The sequence below is a fragment of the Lissotriton helveticus genome, chromosome 1_2 (assembly GCF_964261635.1).
Source record: "Lissotriton helveticus chromosome 1_2, aLisHel1.1, whole genome shotgun sequence".
Taxonomy (NCBI): domain Eukaryota; kingdom Metazoa; phylum Chordata; class Amphibia; order Caudata; family Salamandridae; genus Lissotriton; species Lissotriton helveticus.
The window spans coordinates 240148884-240168518 of NC_136058.1; positions in this window are offsets into that span (position 1 = coordinate 240148884).

The window sequence follows — 19635 nt, forward strand, 5'->3', positions numbered from 1 at the left end:
ATGCATTCCTATGGGCGGGCAGGCCTAGCTCAGCACATGCACTCAGAGTGCGCACGCACTTTCCCCTGGGACACAGTGAAAGTGCGCAGAATCCAAAAATCACCATCTCCAGGTCACCATTTCAAGCAAAAAGTCTAGGGGTGAACCTGCCCTAAGGGCCAAAGTCCAACATAACCCCCTTCCAGCCAAAACGCAGGGGAGACCAATCACCACCGTGATGGACTTTCCTGCTTGGGGCGATAGAACACGGACGCAGGCCCGCAACTGCAGGGACACCCTCCTGTTCTACGCCACGGTGAACCCATGGGATTCCCTCTAAACACACTGTCTGGACCAACTGGGCTACCCCACTGGTACTCCCAAGTTGTCCGCGGCCAGGACCAGGCCCTGGGCCACCCAGGTGCCACTGGTCCATGCCAATTCGCAGAGCGGGGGGTAGTAACCCCTGGCACATAGGAGCCATTCTCCACTCTTCCTGTCTGCAAGACAGGACTAGACTGCCACTGGTTCTCCAGCCTAGGGCCTACAACCTCAGGCGGACCAGGAGTCTCAGGGAAGGCTCTCCTCCCCTTACCTCTTCTCCTAGGGTTCCTCCTCCTCCGGCGAGGGGTACACCTAGAACGCCATTCCAACCCAGGGCTTATCCACTCAGGTTGCACCGGGGTCAGAGGTGGGCTCTCCCACCCTCTGCACCCCCTTCCAGAGGTCTGCCCTCTCCCACCTGGAGAAGTTCCTCTGGAAGAAGAACCGGTCAGGACACTGGTTACAGTCGTCCTACCCTTCAGGTCAGGCTGATCCTGAACCTGGCCTTCCAACCTCTGGTCTAAAACCTTCGGTGGAACAATTGCCTGGTACTCCAGGACTTCTGGGGACTCACACACAATCCCCCTGAGGCTGACAAATGACACATCTGTTGTGTGATTGTCTGTCTGGCGCAGATCTCCCGCCCTCTGTCCACCTGACAGTGCGTGACGATCCCCCAGACCAGAAGTGGCGCCACCCGGGTCACTACACGGGAACCTAGCCCAACTGGGTAGTCCCTGACCCACTGGTCCTTCCACTGGGGAACTCCCCCAATCACTCCTCACTCTGGACTCCTGTACCCTCCCTACCGGAGCGGTACTGCCAGACTCTAGAACCACAGGAGCTCTGGTTACAGACGCTCCAGGTCCTCTACTCACTAGGAGATCCTCCTCAACTGGGTTAACAGGACAGCCTAGGTCCCCAACCTGGTGTTCCCTCAAGAAACCACCCAGGTTCTGAGACAGGGCTTCGGGCCTCTGGGGGCTCTCAGCCACCCACTGACTCCTGCTCCACTGAGCCAGGCAGTCAGCCCCTACACCCTTCTCACTAACCAGGGACCTAGCTGGGCTACACTGAGCCTCTTCCACCACGCTGGGCTGGAAGATCCCTGACCCACTACTTTTGGAGTCACTCCCTAATGACTCTACAGAACCCCTGGTACCTTCCCAGCGGTCTGCTTCCTCTGCAAGGTCCCAAGGACAAAAACATTTCAACTTCAGCAGGTGCTGGCGCAACTCTGGACACACAACACTGAGCAACTGCTCTTTGAGGAACATATTCACTACTCCGTCCCTCTCATCGTCCGGGTTAGCCGCCAGCCAATCCTCCATTGCATCAGAACAGTCATCCACAAAATACCCCCACTTCTGGTGAGGCGGTTTCCTATGGTTCCTGAACTTCAACCTGTTCTCCTCCTCTTGGGAAACAGGTTCCAGACTGGGGGAACTGGGACTGGGATTTCCTACACTGAAATCTAAATAGCTGCCACCACTGGATTCAACCCTCCCTGGGGGATCCAGAAACTCAACACTGCGCGCAGGGGATAGTCTACCCTCCAGAGCTACTTTGCCTCTGGTGGCGGCCCTCTCAGCCTCCTCTATCCTTTCCTGCGCTAAGACCCTCTCGGTCTCTAGCTGTTGCTTCTTAACCTCCAGCTGTTGCTTTCTAACGCCCAGCTGTGCCATAGCCTGGGCATGCTCCAACCTGAGCTTTTCTAAAGCCAGCTGGTGCTCCCTTTCTCTCCTCCTATCTTCCAGCTCCTCTGGGGACAGAAAAAGGGATGAGGCGCTGCCTCCTACGCCGGACCCAGCAAGGGACTCCCTATCTATGGGGTCCTCACTATCTGCTGGCGTCCCTGTGCTATCATCTTCTTCCTCCTCCTCAGACTCTTCAGGGCTCCCCTCTGACCCACCACCCTCATGGTGTGAGACCCGGGCCCTCTCCTCACTGTGCTCACGCTCCCAGTCCTCCTTCTGCCATTGGATTAGGTTACCCCTAAGTTGGGTCTGGGTGTCTGACTCATTCACTGCAATGTCTCTCTCTTCGCAAAACTCTCTCAGTTCATGCAAAAACAGACCCCAGACATTAAAAGCAGACTCCATCTTGGCAAGATGCTTACAGACACGTGCAACACAGGGGACTTAACAATCTGAAGTAAGAGTACACAATTCCAAAACTTCAACAATCTCCTTATCAAAGAGAACTCATACTCATGCGTCCAGGAAAACACACCATTCATCCACACACACCCTCCCCTCGGATCGGTAAGGCAGTTTCTACCACCCCTGACTTCTCAACCTGACCAAAAGCGACACAGGTACCAAACTCTGGAAGCAGGGCGGGGGACAAATGTACTGAACACAATTATAAAATGACCCTCTTCAGGAGAAGAAACAATGGAATTTCAAAAACAATCCCCTAAAAATGTGGTCATCTAAAATGCAGAGCTTTGTGGTATGGCCAGCTGCTACTAAGGTACAAGGCAAACACAAATCCTTATCCTCACCGCTTGCCGCCAATGTTGGAAATGGGATCCCTGGCTGGCCAGGGCTTTCTCCAAAGTCAGTCAGAGACCACCACCCCCAAGTCAGGGCAAGGGAGTTACACGCCAAGATAACCCCTACTCACCCTCTAGGTAACGTGGCGCGAGCAGCAAGGCTAAACTTGGAGGCGATGTAAGTTAAGTATTTGCGCACGCACCCCAGCAACAACTCCCAGGGCCCACCACAAAGGAAACTCCACACACGGTTATATAAAAATAGCCTTTGTATTACACCAAAACACATTAGATAAAACACACACTTTACAATGTGCCAGAGGCACGGGCAGAATTTACAAGGGATTATTACAAGACAGGGCCACCTGGGCCACTGTCAGGAATCAGAAGTAGCACTTTCAGAAATAGCACTTAGTACATAGAATATAGCACAAAATAGCACACAACCAGTAATCACTGGTAACCAGGACCTCACTAGCACCACCTGTACTAGGGAGAAAACAACCACCTACACATCACAATACCTGTGGGGGTGGAAGCACATAACACATGATGCAATGCATAACATTCATTCAGAGGTGTAAGGGAGGAAAACACATGATGCATCACAATACATTCAGAGGTGTAACAATAACATTGCGCAAAACTTAGATCAGTCACCACCTGTGACAGTCCCTGTGTCCCAATGTCAGGGCCTAAACGTCGCAGTTGCCCACAAAGTGCTGGGCAACTGGTGCAGGGAAAGTTTGGGCAACGTTGGAGCCTCTCTGGCTCAAGAACCACCACTGTGGCACTGTGGGGCCTCTCTGGGCTCCTGGACAAGAAATGGGGCTTCAGAGCCTCTCAGGGCTCTCCAAACGAATATGGGCACCAGAGCCTCTCTCAGGCGTTTCCTTCCAGAACCATTGGGCCCCAGGAGCCTCTCTGGGCTCCTCAACAAATAGCGCCTGGAGCCTTGTGGCGCCAACAAACAAATGCCACCTTGGAACCCTCTCTGGGCTCCAACAACAAAGGTGCAGCCTCGCTGGGCTGTGGGGGCCCCTCACGGGGGACCCTCGAGCACGTGGGGCGCTTCTGGGGTGAGTCCCCCCCTCTGGGGACTCAGGACGACAAATGGCAGCAAGAGCCTCTCTGGCTCGGGTTGGAGTCCCCCTCTTGGGGACTCAAATTGCCCAGAGATGCCCCCTAAGAGCCTCTCTGGCTCTAAACGCAAGGGCGCGAGGTCGCGCTGCTGAGGGGGCAGGGGGGGGCGGACACCGACAGCGTGTCCCGGCGCCCCTCCCTTCGCTTCTGGCAACACTCACCGGCTCTGGCTGCTGCAGGACGGCTCCTCTCGCGCTGCTCCTCTCTGGGCGGCGCTGCAGGGGCCGCGGGCGGGGCTCCCCCTCACTCTGGAGCCTCGCCGAGATGCTGTAGGCTGCTTCCTGCGTCTCCTGTCCCTCCGCTCCTCCGATGACGCAGCAGGGGGGGCTCGACCGCCTGGGCCAATCCCAGCGCGGCCGGGCTATGACGCGGCCGGCTGCTTACTCTGTCTCCCGCCTGGCCTCGTCACGCAGCCATCCGCCTGACTTCCTCCGGGGCTGCCAATGGCAGCGCGGCCCTGGGGGTAGGGAGGCGGGACTTCCGGGTCGCCGCGGGCAGGGCGGCGGCTCGCTTTTAGGCAGGCAGGCGGGCTCCCATGATCCGAGGAGTGGGCTCCCTCGTGATCCACATAAATCACGGGCAAACAAAGCGGCAAGGAGCGGGGTGGCACCCGCGCCGCCAAAGCAAATATAAAGCGAGGTAGGCACTCGCTAGGCACCGCAATTTCGGGCTGATGCCGGGTGGGCACCGGCTGGCTCTCAAAGCGCTAGCTGCGCTAGCCTCTAAGAAAAGGCGCTCTCAAGCGCCACCGGGCCAAATGCAGCGCTCTCAAGCGCTAGCCAAGGGATTCCAGCGCTCCCCAGCGCTGAAGGGCAGAGAGCAGCGCTCTCAGTGCTGCAGGCACAGCACAAGCTCCAGCAGGGGCTGGAGGCAGGCAGGGGGGCAAGGCAGGGCCAGAGCCAGCACACTGGGTCTCCAGGCAGGGAGACACCCCAAGTGGCGGTTCTCCTGGCCCCAGTAGCAGCAACAGCCCCCTCTGGCAGGATCCAAAAGCAGAACAACATCTGTGGGGACACAGCCCCATTTTTATACAGCATTCCTTTGTCTGAAGGTGCAGAGTGGGGTCGGAACCAGTCGCAGCTGGTACTTGAGTACTCTGTTTACCTTAGCCACCCTCTCTATTCACTGGCAGGGCTTGGGTCATTAGACACACCACAGGGGGCGGAGCCAGCATTGTGTGGGGAAAACCCAGCCCATCCAGGACACAGGTACACTCCTCCCACACATCACTCATGCTAATCTCCCACTCACCACCGGGCAGACCCATCCAGACTTCCTGGAGCCTGGCATGCCAGCCAGCTCCAGCCAATCACACGCCAGCACCCTCACAGCACACGTACAGCCATGTCTAGAAATGGAGCTTCGCTACTAGACACATACATGCTGCATACACCATCTCGCAGCACTCACTCTCACGAGTTCACACATACCAGACTCAAGCCTGTACACCCCACGCATCAGGAACTACCAGGGACACATACATTCCCCATGCATTCCTATGGGCGGGCAGGCCTAGCTCAGCACATGCACTCAGAGTGCGCACGCACTTTGCCCTGGGACACAGTGAAAGTGCGCAGAATCCAAAAATCACCATCTCCAGGTCACCATTTCAAGCAAAAAGTCTAGGGGTGAACCTGCCCTAAGGGCCAAAGTCCAACAAGGATTAAAGGCCAACATCACTATACTCCTCTGGAGCCACCATAGACATCTGCTTCTTGGATTGAAGTAGGTCAAAAGAAGCACTTTAGCACAGGAGTAAGATATGTACATTGGTGATGTGCCTTTCTACCTAGAGCTAGCTAGTGAATGACTGGGGTCTGATTCACAGAGGTAAACATTCACATTTGTGTACGTTTATTCTTATTCAATATTCTATAGTCTTTGTCTCCTGATTCTTAATCAGGGGACCTCCACTGATCCTTTGGCCAGAGGGTTGGTCTTCCTGTTATCACCATTGGGTAATTATTATTCTGTCTTAAATTTGCATACCTTTTGCAAACAAATGATTTTATTATGCCTTTTGTCTCTTCATCTATCCATTCTTAATGCATTGATTTGTTGAATGATTCTGTGAATTGAATGTATTGTTAAATTAATTTTCTCTCCCATGAAAGTTGATGGAGTTTGCACTGTGAATTTGTACTAAAGAACAAGTTACTTACATTCGGTAACGATATATCTGTAAGAAACAGTAGTTAGTATTAGATTCTTTACCTTAGAATATCCCCAGGCGTCAGACTGGATCCGGAAATTTTTGCGAAGCAGTACCCTTGCACGTTGGTAGGCGTCGTCTGCGGCTCCGCGTCCGTCGTCGGCGTCATGGGCGCCGTGATGACGTCGTCGGAGTACTTAGACGCCGCCTCCGCGTGCTGACGTCAGTTCTTAGACACAACTTTTCCGCGCCAGAAACGCAGAGCCATGTTAAAAACCAACACTGGTGCCATTGAAACTAGGGCCCTGAAAGGGGATGACCTTAACCCTAGATATCAGTTCGCAGAACGGGGAGGATGGGTGGGGCGGTAATGAATCTACTACTAACTACTGTTTCTTACAGATATATCGTTACCGAAGGTAAGTAACTTGTTCATCTGAAAGAAACAGGTTAGTATTAGATTCCTTACCTTAGAATAGATACCCCAGCAATACCAACCCCGGTGGTGGGTCTGTGAACCAATAATCACACCAGAAAGTCCTGGAGGACAGAACGGCCAAAGAAGCCATCCCTCCGGACTTGGCTGTCCAGGCAGTAGTGTCTTGCAAACGTGTGCAGCGATGCCCACGTAGCTGCCTGACAGATGTCATGCAGGGGGTCTCCCCGGCCCAGGGCAGTGCTAGCCGCCGTGGTCCGAGTGGAATGGGCTCTCAGCCCAACAGGAGGCTCCTTCCTCGCCAAGGAGTAACATGCCTTGATACACAGGATGACCCACCGAGAGATGGTCCTCTTGTGCACCGCCCGTCCCTTCTTAGCGCCCACGTAACCAACAAAGAGTTGGTCATCCACCAGGAACTGGCGTGTGCAATCCAAGTAGAATGAAAGCGCATGTTTTGGGTCCAGACGGTGGAGCCGCTCTTCCTCTTTAGAGGGATGCGGTGGTGAAAAGAAGGTGGGCAAGGTTATAGACTGCCCGATATGGAAGGCCGTGACAACCTTGGGCAGGAAAGATGGCCTAGTCCGCAACACAACCTTGTCCGGATGGACAGAAAGGAAAGGGGGTTTGGATGAAAGAGCCTGGAGCTCACTCACTCTCCTGGCAGAGGTGATGGCAACCAGGAAAGCAGTCTTCAAAGTAAGAAGGCGGAGAGGACATTTGTGAAGTGGCTCAAAGGGAGCACACATCAGAAAGGTAAGAACCAGGTTCAAGTCCCACTGAGGCATCACAAATGGAACAGGGGGAAACATGTGTGTGATGCCCTTCAGAAAACGAGTTACAATGGGGGACTTGAACAAAGAAGGTTGATCAGGCAGCCTTAGAAAGGCTGAAAGGGCAGAAAGGGAGTCCTTGATAGTGCCCAGAGCAGAGCCCTGCTGGGCAAGAGAAAGAAGGAAGAGAAGAACCTCAGAAAGAGGGGCAGAAAGTGGATCCACAGCCTTTGCTGTGCACCATGTCACAAATTTATTCCACCTGCAGGCGTATACCGATTTTTTGGAGGGACGCCTGGCTGCCAGAATGACATTACAGACTTCAGGAGGCAAGTCAAATGGCCTCAACTGTCGCCGCTCAATCTCCAAGCATGGAGGTGGAGACTGGACAGGTTCGGGTGGAGGACCGTCCCCTGCTGCTGCGACAGAAGGTCCTCCTGAAGAGGCAGATGAACCGGAGGATCGACTGACATACTGAGTAGCTCGGGATACCAGTACCTTTGTGCCCAGTCCGGAGCCACAAGGATGACTTGGGCCCGGTCGCGTTTGATCTTCTTCAGCACTCTGGGCAGAAGTGGTATAGGCGGAAAGGCGTACAACAGACCGCAACTCCACTGGCAACGAAAAGCGTCGCCGAGCGAGTGCCGCCTTGGAAATTCCAACGCGCAGAACAGAGGACATTGCGCGTTCTCTTCGGTGGCGAATAGATCTAACCAAGGCTCTCCCCACTGCTGAAAGAGGACTTGCGCCACGTCCGAGTTCAGACGCCATTCGTGATCCATCATGCACCGACGGCTGAGTTCGTCCGCCCTGGCGTTCAGAGAACCTGCCAGGTGTTGAACCACCAGGGTCACGCCCTGATGTTCCAGCCACTGCCAGAGGCGCAGAGCCTCCTGGCAAAGGGTCCACGACCCCACCCCGCCCTGTTTGTTGCAGTACCACATGGCGGTGGTGTTGTCCGTGAACACTTGCACTACACTCCCCCGGACAGAGGGGAGGAATGCCTTCAGTGCTAGACGAATCGCCCGCAGCTCCAAAAGGTTGATATGGAGCCGGGACTCTGCCGGAGACCAGAGGCCTCTGATCTCCGCCTCTCCCATGTGGCCTCCCCAGCCCTGGAGGGACGCGTCCGTCACAACTACGTGCTCCGGTTAGGGAAGGGAGAGGGATCTGCCGCTGACCCAATCGTGGTCCGTGAGCCACCACTGCAGCTGTCTCGCAGTGCCCTCCGAGATCAGGACATGGTCGGACAGGTTGCCTTGATGCTGGGCCCACTGAAACTTCAGGTCCCACTGCAGAGCCCACATCCGCCACCGGGCGTGATGCACCAGAAGGATGCAGGAGGCCATCAGCCCCAGAAGCCGCAGCGTCAACCTGACCGAGACCCGGGATAAAGGCTGAAAGAGTGGAATCAGAGCCTGAATATCCCAGACCCGCTGTTCGGGAGGATAAACCCGAAACTGCACCGAGTCGAGAACCGCTCCGATAAAGAGGAGCTTCTGAGAGGGGCACAGGTGTGACTTCGGCACATTGATGGAAAACTCCAGCTGGTGCAGGAGGTCTGCCGTAGTCTGGAGGTGGCTGACGACTGTCTGGGGCGAACCAGTCGTCGAGGTAGGGGAAGACTGAAACCCCTAACCTGCGCAGATGAGCTGCGACCACCGCCATCACCTTCGTGAACACCCGTGGGGCGCTGGTAAGGCCGAAGGGGAGCACGGTAAACTGAAAGTGCTCGTGGCCAACCGTGAACCGCAGGTAGCGCCGGTGGGCCGGCAGGACGGGGATGTGGAAATAAGCGTCCTGCGAGTCCAACGCTACCATCCAGTCTCCTGGGTCCAGGGCAGCCAAGACCTGAGCCAGTGTCAGCATTTTGAACCTCTCCTTCCGGAGGAAGCTGTTGACATCCAAGATAGGGAGTAGGCCCCCTTTGCCCTTCTTGGGTACCAGAAAGAAGTGGGAGTAGCAACCACACCCTGCTTCTGGCCCAGGAACGCGCTCGATGGCCCCCTTGGCCAAGAGGGCCGTAACTTCCTCCTGCAGAAGTCGCAAATGATCCCCCGATACGCGGTGGTATTGCGGTGGCATGGCTGGAGGGGTCGCCTCGAAGGGGAGGGAGTAGCCCCTTCGGACGATTTGCAGCACCCACTTGTCCGATGTGACAGTGCGCCAGTGGAGGAGGTGATGGAGAACCCTGCCTCCCACTGGCGTCACATGGGCCTGAAAGCACAGACTAAGAGGGTTTTGAGGCGGATGCTGCGGGGGAAGGTGTGTACTGACCTCGCTGTTGCCCCCTACCACCACCACGGCGGTTTCCACTGCCGCCACCGCGTTGGATATTACCCTACGGTGTGTGGCTGGCAGCACGTGTGAGGACGCCCCTTCCTTGGCCACGAAAGGAGCGAAAGGCACCCATTTGCAGGCGCGGGCCGAGAGGCCCAAGGACCTGGCCATAGCCCTGGAGTCCTTAAAGCGCTCAAGCGCATGGTCTGCCTTGTCGGCAAAAAGGCGACGGCCATCAAACGGCATGTCCATGAGTGTATTCTGGACATCGGCCGAGAAGTTGGCGGACCTCAACCAGGCGTGGCGACGAATCGCCACCGTCGTTGCCATCGCTCTGCCCTGTGAGTCGGTGGTATCCACCCCACACCGGATAGAATACTGTGCCGCATCTCTGCCTTCCACAGGGGCCTGGCCGAGTTTAGCCCGTACCTCCAACGGGCATTCTGGCAGCACGTCCACGACCGTATCCCACAGAGAGTGGGTGTAGCGGCCCAAGAGGCATGCGGTGTTGGAAGACCGCAGTCCCAGACTCAGGGAGGAGAATACCTTTTTGCCGTATTGCTCATACCTCTTGGATTCCCTGTCAGGCGGAGCCAACGGGAATGCGATCTGGGAATTGGAGGCCTGGATCACCAGGCTCTCTGGGGTGGGGTGGGTGGACAGGAAACAAGGGTCGCCCGGGGCCGGGCGGTGGTGTCTGGCCACGTTCCTATTTACAGGCGAACCTGTAGCGGGCCTGGACCAAGTGCCCAAAAGAACGTCGGTCAAGGCCTCATTAAACGGCAGCAGAGGCTCAGCCGAGCTTGACTGCGGTTTAAGGACCTCAGTGAGGAGGTTAGTCCTCACGGCCGCAATGGGGAGTTCAAGGCCCAAGGCCTTGGCTGCCCGCGTCAGCACCACACTGTAGATTGCCCCCTCCTCCGTAGCCACGGTAGGAGGTGAGACAAAACCAGTGTCTGGTGAGGTGTCCAGACCACTGGCATCCCCAAGTCCACCTGTCCAGTGCTCCTGGGACTGACACTCCCGTGTCAGAGGGTCCTCAGACCCCTCCCAATGCTCCTCATCACCCATCTCCTGGTACTCAGGGGTGTCAAATGATGGGGCCGGTTCATTGAAGTAGAACTCTCCAAGCGGCGTCGAGAGCGGCGACCAGCGGCGCCGCTTCGGCGCTGGAACCGGATTGAGGGAGGCATCGGGGACGGCGCCGCCCGAAGACAGCGCCGGAGGTGACACCTGAAGGACCGGCGCCGGTGAGGTCGTTCGGTCAACCAGCGACGAACCGAATCCGGAAGCGGATCCAGTGGGGCCCTGCGGCTCCGAGCCCGAAGGCGCCGGCAGGGTCGGGGCCGAAGCCCCCGACCCGCTAGGGCCCCCAGACGGGTCCGCTTGGCCAGAAGGTGCCGCGGAGCCCGTCGGAGGAGTGAGAAACTTCATGGCCATGAGGGAACGTTCGATCTCCTCCGGCGTCGCGTGTGGCCCAGGGACCGGAGGGTGTGAGGCCGGACGCGACGCCCGCGACTCCGACGGAGCCACGTGGGCGGTGTCACCCGAACCCCCGGCCGTGTCGCGCGAGCGTCGGGGGGAGTCGGAAGAGCGATGACGTCCCTTCGACTTCTTGTGCTTACCTGACGACTTCGACCCTGAGGAGTGATGTCTACTCCCGGGGCTATAATGGCTCCCCTCCCACGACCGGTCCCTCGACCTCCGTCAGGACCGGGACCTTTCACGGCGCGGGGCCAACTGCCGGAGCTCGAGTCGCTTGCGGGACCGCTTCCGCCTAGCTTTCGAAGTCAGGGCCCGACAGTCGGAGCAGGTCTTGTCGTCATGATCGACACCGAGACAGTGGAGACACCGACGGTGAGGGTCCGTGACCGACATTAGTCGGTCGCAATCCTCACAAGGCTTAAAACCTGGCATCTCTACCGGCACCGTTCAGAGTCGAAGACTCGAAAGAATGATCAAAAAGGATCGTAAAAGTTTTAGTCAAAAAATGACTAATGTACCACTTGAACTGACGACAGCACGCGGAGGCGGCGTCTAAGTACTCCGACGACGTCATCACGGCGCCGACGACTCCGACGACGGACGCGGAGCCGCAGACGACGCCTACAGACGCGCAAGGGTACTGCTACGCAAAAATTGCCAGATCCAGTCTGACGCCTGGGGATATTCTAAGGTAAGGAATCTAATACTAACCTGTTTCTTTCAGATTGGGCGTTCATTTATGACTGAGATTTAGGTAAAACTTCATTGAATCTTACCCAGATTCTGTGGTTATTTCACTAAGATCTGTAAGTTAGTTAGATAAATTGTTAATATCACCATCAACTACTCAACTAATGGTCCATTAACCAAAGGACGGAGTGTTGATCTGTGAAGATTAATCAAAATCAAAGTGAATTACAAAACTTGACCCCCAGCGAAACAGTCAGGAAACTTGGATGTGTATATGGGCCCATTTTAAAATTTTATGGATTGTGTAGTGTTTAACCCCGGCCTTTTTGCTGGATCTGTTTTTCCGGTAGTAGAGCGATGGCTATTGTTGATTAGTTGGTGATTATTGATTATTAGTTATTGAATATTGATTAATTGACTATATGTTCAACACTAAGGGGCCCATTAGGATCTCGGGCGGCTTGCCCCCGCCAGGCTGGCGGTAGCCACCGCCAGCCTGACGGGGGCAAACCGCCCGACATCCTTCCCTGAATTCCCCCCCACCATATTACAATGGCGGGGGGGACCGCAGTGGAGAAAAACACCGCCCGCCACTTTTCCGTCCTGGTGGGCTTGCGGCCGGGGCGGAAAATGTTTAATATGGTGGCGGTGTCTATTAGACACCGCCAGCCATATTACAATGGGCTTTGGTAGATGCCTTTCCTTGGCGGCGATGCCGCCACGGAAAGGCATGCAGTCTTCACTCTGGGGGCCCCCTGCGGGCCCCCAGAGTGAAGGAGGGGTGGGAATTGCACATGGGGGGGTTCCTGTGGTACCCCCCTTCATTTGCATAAACAAAGCGGCAGGCACCGCGCGGTGACTGCCGCTTTGTTTATGCAAATGCTGAAAAGCATTTCTAGCATTGCGGCGGGCGGTGCAGAGAGCACCGCCCGCCACAATGCTAGAAATGCAGGATGTGCCTGCCACCCCCGGGACCCCCGCCCTTATGGCGGGCGGTCCCAAACCCCGCTAGGATGACGGACGGACAAAGTCCCCCCGTCATCCTAATGACCCCCTAAGAGTTAGCGTTGCGTTCTAAGTTGTCTGGAAGTACAGGTACAGAGATACCTGGGAATCTTGGGAACGGAATTTAGAAGAGTGTGGTAAGGAAATCACAAGGCAAAAGCTTACTCGTCTGTGGTCATAATAGCTAAAAGTTATGCTGGGCTGTAGGTGTTATATTAGGGACTATATCGTATAAGAGCAGAGTGTTAGTGACCGCCTGTGAAACTTTGGCCTTACCCAATGGAGGAGTATCCTTAGAGGAGTAATGGGTCATCCCTGAGCTTAAGTGACGGGTACACAGTGGGTTTTACTCATAGTGACAGGAAGCGGAGAGAGGAGTTAGCCTAACAGCTAGGGCGGTCGACCTCCCATCTGGGGAACTGGGTTTGAGTTTCGGCAACAACGATGAACATCCTGTGATTCTGGGCAAATCACTTAATCTCCCCGTGCCTAACACAAACAAATGTGTCCTCATGTAATGCAACTGGTGCTATGTAAAGTGCTCAGATACCCGATTCAGGTCTTGTTCGCACTATATAACACTTTGTAAAATAAAAAATAAAAATGTTAATGTATTTTCTCTTTGAAGCGAGTGAAGAAACCATCTTTGGTTTAGCAGAGCAGACAGAGTAGCATTGATTTTACATTATTACTAACGGAAATTTTATAAAGAAAAGTTAGAAAAGACATTGTCGTATTACCTTGTGAGGGGAGGGTCAGTAGAGGGAGCCGTACTGATGTCACAGATAGCCTCGCTGGTATTGGAGGAAACAGCGGGCGGGTGAAAAAGCAGATTGAGAAGGGAGGGTCAGTAGTAGGAGTAAAACTGACATCACAAAGAGCTGCTCTGGCATTGGTTAGACAAGTGGGTGTGTTGTATGCTCTGATTGGTCAATAGACAAACACTGTGCTGGTATTGGCTGCAGAAAGGAATACATAGTGAGCCCTGATTGGACTGTTGGTGTGAGACGTGCAGGTATAGGACGAGTGTTAACAAACAGAATACATGATAATACGGAAGAGTTTTTGGGTTTTACCAACTAAATTAGTTTAATTATTAGAGCTGGAAGAATGAAGCTGATCAATAAGATCAAGAATTTCTTTAAAAAGGACAAAAGTGTAGTGACTAGGGAGGGAATTCTTATGCCACCCCCTGATACGCCTGCCTTCTTTATGATGATGGAAGCGGATATCATAGGTGTGTGTGGTTGCAAAACTGGATGGAATATACGAAAGGTGACTGTGTTCTAACTTTTCCAGAACATGGTACCTTTAATACGAGGATTCTTTAGAACTTGAGAGATAGGATCAATTTGTTAGAACCAAAACCTAGACTAACTCAGTATGAGGCTTCGGAAGAATGGGAAGTTGAGGCATATGAGCGAGAAAAATTACAGAGGAGGTAGAAGAATTAATAGAGGATTTTTACACAGATACCCATTTGACACTTGAGTAGATCAGATGAAAAGATGGAGAAGAGCTGTAGTAACGAAGAGTTTATACCCAGTATCAATGGCTGAAGATCACAAATGGAGTAAATATAAGGAAAAAAAGAAAAACATGGGTGTGTCAGGAAGAAGGTGTGATGAATATGATGATGAACTGTTAGAAGATATTCTAGTTAAAAGACTTCTGCCATATCAAGAAAGTGCTAGGGATGCTACTCCAAGTGCCCCTATGATGCGAACACCATTGGTTCCAAAAGGTCTATATAATCCAACAGTCATCCTAACATCACAAGAAAGGATGCATTGAATCAAACAAAAGAAGAGATAATTCAGAAAATAAATCAGTTAGGTCTAAATGCTGAAGCATTGACAGTGCCAGCAACTATTGGTTCTGTCATTCCATTCTATGGTGACAAACGAGGTACACCAAAACGCAAAGTGTCAGTCTCACAAAATGGTGTTAGAAAAAAGATAATGTTGTTAGAAGATCAGACTAGTGAGAGTGATTTGAATGTCTCGTTACTAGATCTCCCAAAGAATTTCACCTGTAGATACAAGGAGGAAGGTACCAACTGTTACCCCAGTGACAGGAAATTCTACTGGATTTTCACCAGAAGATCTGGAAGAATGGGAAAAAGGATTAGAAAACAAGCATTTACAATGCAATAGGTCTCGCATTATTAAAGTTTGAGCTATTGGCATTGTAAATGACAATGCCTTTTATTCATTCGTTTTTAAAACATGCAATCGGTGCATAAACTCGCACTTTGAATGTATAGTCCTTGCTTACGATGAGCAAGGCTGGCAGTAAGAGAGACTGCCAGTCTTGTTTCTCATAAGCATGGATTATAAGTACAAAGTGCTTGTTTACGCACCTGGTGGCAATGCGTGCACTGATGGATGGTGGTGTGTGTGTGTCTAGAAGCTTGCACTGAAGGCTGGTGGTGTGTGTGCCTGGTGGAAAAGCGTGCACTGACATGTTTAAAAGTAAAGTGTGCCATACTGCGATCGCTACAATAGTTAATTGTGGATGCGTTAACTATTGATGCTTGCACTGATGGCTGTTGGTGTGTGTGCCTGGTGGAAGTGTCCACTGCCAGCAGGTGGTGTGTGTGCTTGGTAGAAGCGTGCACTGACCGCTGGTGGTTTGTGCCTGGTGAAAGCGTGCACTGACGGCTGGTGGTGTGTGTGTGCCTGGTGAAAGCATGCACTGACATGTTTAAAAGTAAAGTGTGCCATACTGCGATCGCTACAATAGTTAATTGTGGATGCGTTAACAATTGATGTTTGCACTGACATCTGGTGGTGTGTGTGTGTGGTGGAAGTGTGCACTGACGGCTGGTGGTGTTTGTTCCCGGTAAAAGCGTGCAACGACGGCTGGTGGTGTTTGTGCCCTCTCATACAAACCCACACTTCCAAGAACATCATGCTGCCTCACATACAATCAGACATACATCACTCCCTCATATACTGACCTCATACCTCAAAAACATAAGTCCCTCACATGCGAACCCCATATTCCACAAAGATCACATTCCCACACAAATAACCCCACACTCCACAAACATCACTCCCCCACATACGAACCCCACACTACACAAGCATCTCACTCTCTCACATGCGAACCCCACACTCCACAAATATCACACTCCCTCACATACAACCTCACACACCTCCACAAACATCACTCCCTCACATACTAACCCTACGCTCCTCAAACATTTCACTCCCTCACAAACAAACCCACAAACATCACACTCCCTCACACACGAACACCACACTCTACAAAGATCACATTCCCTCACAAATAACCTCACACTCCACAGACATCACTCCCTCACATATGAACCCCACACTACACAAGCATCTCACTCCCTCACATACAAACCCACAAACATCATACTTCCTCACACATTAACTCCACAAAGAACACATTCCCTCAAAAATAACCCCACACTTCACAAACATCACTCCCTCACATACAAACACACACTCCTCTACAAACATCACGCTTTCTCACACACAAACGCACAAACCTTCACAAACACCATGCTCCCTCACATACACAAACATATCAGTCTATCTCACACTTGTCTAATACCGATGCAGGGGTCTAGCCCGGGACCAGGGTTCAATTCCCCGCCTCGGCGGGTCTTGAGCTCAAAAATTCCACGGACCTGATAATTCTCGCCTCGGTGCCTATTCCAATCATGGAGTCCCACTCTGCAACTCTGGGCAATAGCTTGCTTAATCTCCACAACGGCCCCCACAACGCTAAGGATGCCTGGCCTCCACCTTGGGGGTGCCCAGGAGTGGACACCTCACAGGGAAAGCCAGGATGGGTTCCACAGCGGTATTCGTACAAGCGCCTTGAGACCCTTGCGGGTGAGTAGTGCGCTATACAAGTATCAATTTACATTTTACCCCACTCCCAGTCGCATATACGCATAATGCGTTCTCGCTGACACATACATGAGTACACCAAACTCTCTCTCGCATACAGCTTCATACATACACGTTCCAGAAACAATACACACACACATAAATGTCTATCACACACACTCATCAGTCTTTCGCGTACCCACAACACAAACTCTCTCGGTGCCACTGCCCTGCACCAGCCCCAGGTCCCATAGAGGTCCCCATAGGCTGGATCAGTTTGCAGGTGCTTCACAGCCGGGCCCTTAGCACCCCAAAACCTAATAAAAAGCAGCCAATAACCCCTGCCTGGCACACTTTGTTTCCAAACTTTTGACTATAGCACGTGTCTGGAACTCAAATAATGTAATGGAGCTGTTCACACATATAATACACTTGGGATCGGTAAAATCTGGTCCGATACAGGACCATTCACGGCGAATAACGCAAAACAGGTTTCCGATATTTTTGTTGCATCAGTAACAATGGAGGAGCAGGCCTGCTGTGACGTTTCACTTTGGAAAAGAAGAAAACAAAATCTGTCTCTTAGATTTCTCTTTTCATGAGTTGTGTAAGTAACATGCGGCTGCCTTTCACTTGCGCTGTGTCAAAGTCCTGCTGAATACGGCGTCATCCACACACAAACCGAAGCTCTGCTACTATATGGCAAAGTCCTGTCTCCTTGCACCTTTCCTGTCTGGTTGCAAACGTGCAAACACCACGGACTCGTGCTGTGGAAATGGAGAAAAAATCCAGCGGCGCCGCATTTCATCACACTTTGCTGACTACATTCTTGTCTACAGCTCACAATCCTGACTGGTTTCTAGGCGCTACAGTCACAATTTAGGTTAAATTAGAGCCAGATAGAAATGCCAGGCACAGAATGACGACCCTGCAGCGCACATCACACCATTGATGGATGAAGGGTTCAATGAAGGAAGAATGCTTTGCTGAATCCCAGATTAAACGCTGCGACTCCTATTTATTGAGTTTAATCTAGTTCAACGTATCCCTTCTTGTGATGCCCCCGCCTGGTATGTCTGTTCCTTAAATGTGATGTCATTGTTCCCTGTAAGGGTCAGAGGTCGTGACACCGTTGCTATGATGCTGGCAGTGCAGTGTGCACCCATGTCCGTCACGGACAGTCCGTGCACATCACGCACTGCTGGGCCCCACCAAAGGGAGGGGCAGGACCCCCCTGGGGGACCAGAGTGAGGGACAATCACTCAATAAACACCTGTGTGTTCACTAACAAACAACTTAACATATCCAAAGAAGCAGCAAGCAATAGCCCGCGTTCGAGCACATGTCAGCGGGTTTACTCGCTTGCTGCCTCTGACAGCTACCGTTTGTGCTTCTTTCCTCACACTGGGGTCACCGGCACTCATTCACTGCACACTCTGACGTCACTGGCACTGATTCACTGCACTCTCTGACCTCACCGGTGCTCAGTCACTGCTCACTCTGACGGCACTGGCACTCATTCATTGCACACTCTGATGTCACCAGCACTCATTCACTGCACACTCTGACATCACCGGCACTCATTCACTGCGCACTGACGTCCCTGGTACTTATTCACTGCACACTCTGACGTCACCGGCACTCATTCACTGCACACTCTGATGTCACCGGCACTCTCACTCACGTGGCCGTGATTTATGCTGCAATAGATCACTCTCAGGCATTACAACCTGGATTTGTCACGGTGACGTCACCATCTGTACCTACGTCTGACAAGATCCGTGAGAACCGGTGCCCTTCATCCAACACTGCGAGGGACAGTAACAAACCTCATGGGGTGGAGGGGTGTGCACGAGGTGGAGGGGTGTGCACAAGGTGGAGGGGTGTGCACAAGGTGTAGTGCACGAGGTGGAGGGCAGTGTACAAGGTGAGGGGTGGGCACAGTGTGGAGGGCAGTGTACAAGGTGGAGGGCAGTGCACGAGGTGGAAGGCAGTGCACAAGGTGGAGGGCAGAGCACGAGGTGGAGGGGAGAGACCGAGGTGGAGGGGAGAGACTGAGGTGGAGGGGTGTGCACGAGGTGGAGGGGTGTGCACGAGGTGGCGGGCAGTGCACGAGGTGGAGGGGTGTGCCCGAGGTGGAGGGCAGTGCAAGAGGTGGAGGGCAGTGCACAAGGCGGAGGGCAGTGCATGAGGCATAGGATAGTGCAAGAGGCAAAGGGCGGTGCACGAGGCAGAGGGCAGGGCAGAGGGCAGAGGGCAATGCACGAGGGGGAGGAGTGTGCACCAGGTGGAGGGGACTGCACGAGGTGGAGAGGTGTGCACGGGGTGGAGAGGTGTGCACGGGGTGGAGAGGTGTGCACAGGGTGGAGAGGTGTGCACAGAGTGGAGGAGTGTGCACGAGGTGGAGGAGCGTGCACGAGTTGGAGGAGTGTGCACGATGTGAAAGGGTGTGCACGAGGTGAAAGGGTGTGCAAGAGGTGGATGGGTGTGCACGAGGTGGGGGTGTGCAAGAGGTGGGGGTGTGCATGAGGTAGAGGGGTGTGCATGACATGGAGGGGTGTGCACAAAGTGGACTGCACTGCACGAGGTGAAGGTCACTGCACGAGTTGGAGGGCACTGCACGAGGTAGAGGGCACCGCACAAGGTGAGGGGTGGGCACAGTGTGGAAGGCAGTGTACGACGAGGAGGGCAGTGCACGAGGTGGAGGGGTGTGCATGAGGTGGAGGGGTGTGCACGAGGTGGAGGGGTATGAAGGAGGTGGAGGGGTGTGAAGGAGGTGGAGGACAGTGTACGAGGTGGAGGGCAGGGCATGAGGTAGAGGGCAGTGCATGAGGTCGGGGGCAATGCATAAGGTGAGGGCAGTGCACAAGGAGTAAGTCAGTGCACGAGGCGGATGCCTGTAAACCTAATAAAAAGCAGCCAATAACCCCTGCCTGGCGCACTTTGTTTTCAAACTTTTGACTATAGCACGTGTCTGGAACTCAAAAAAAGTAATGGAGCTG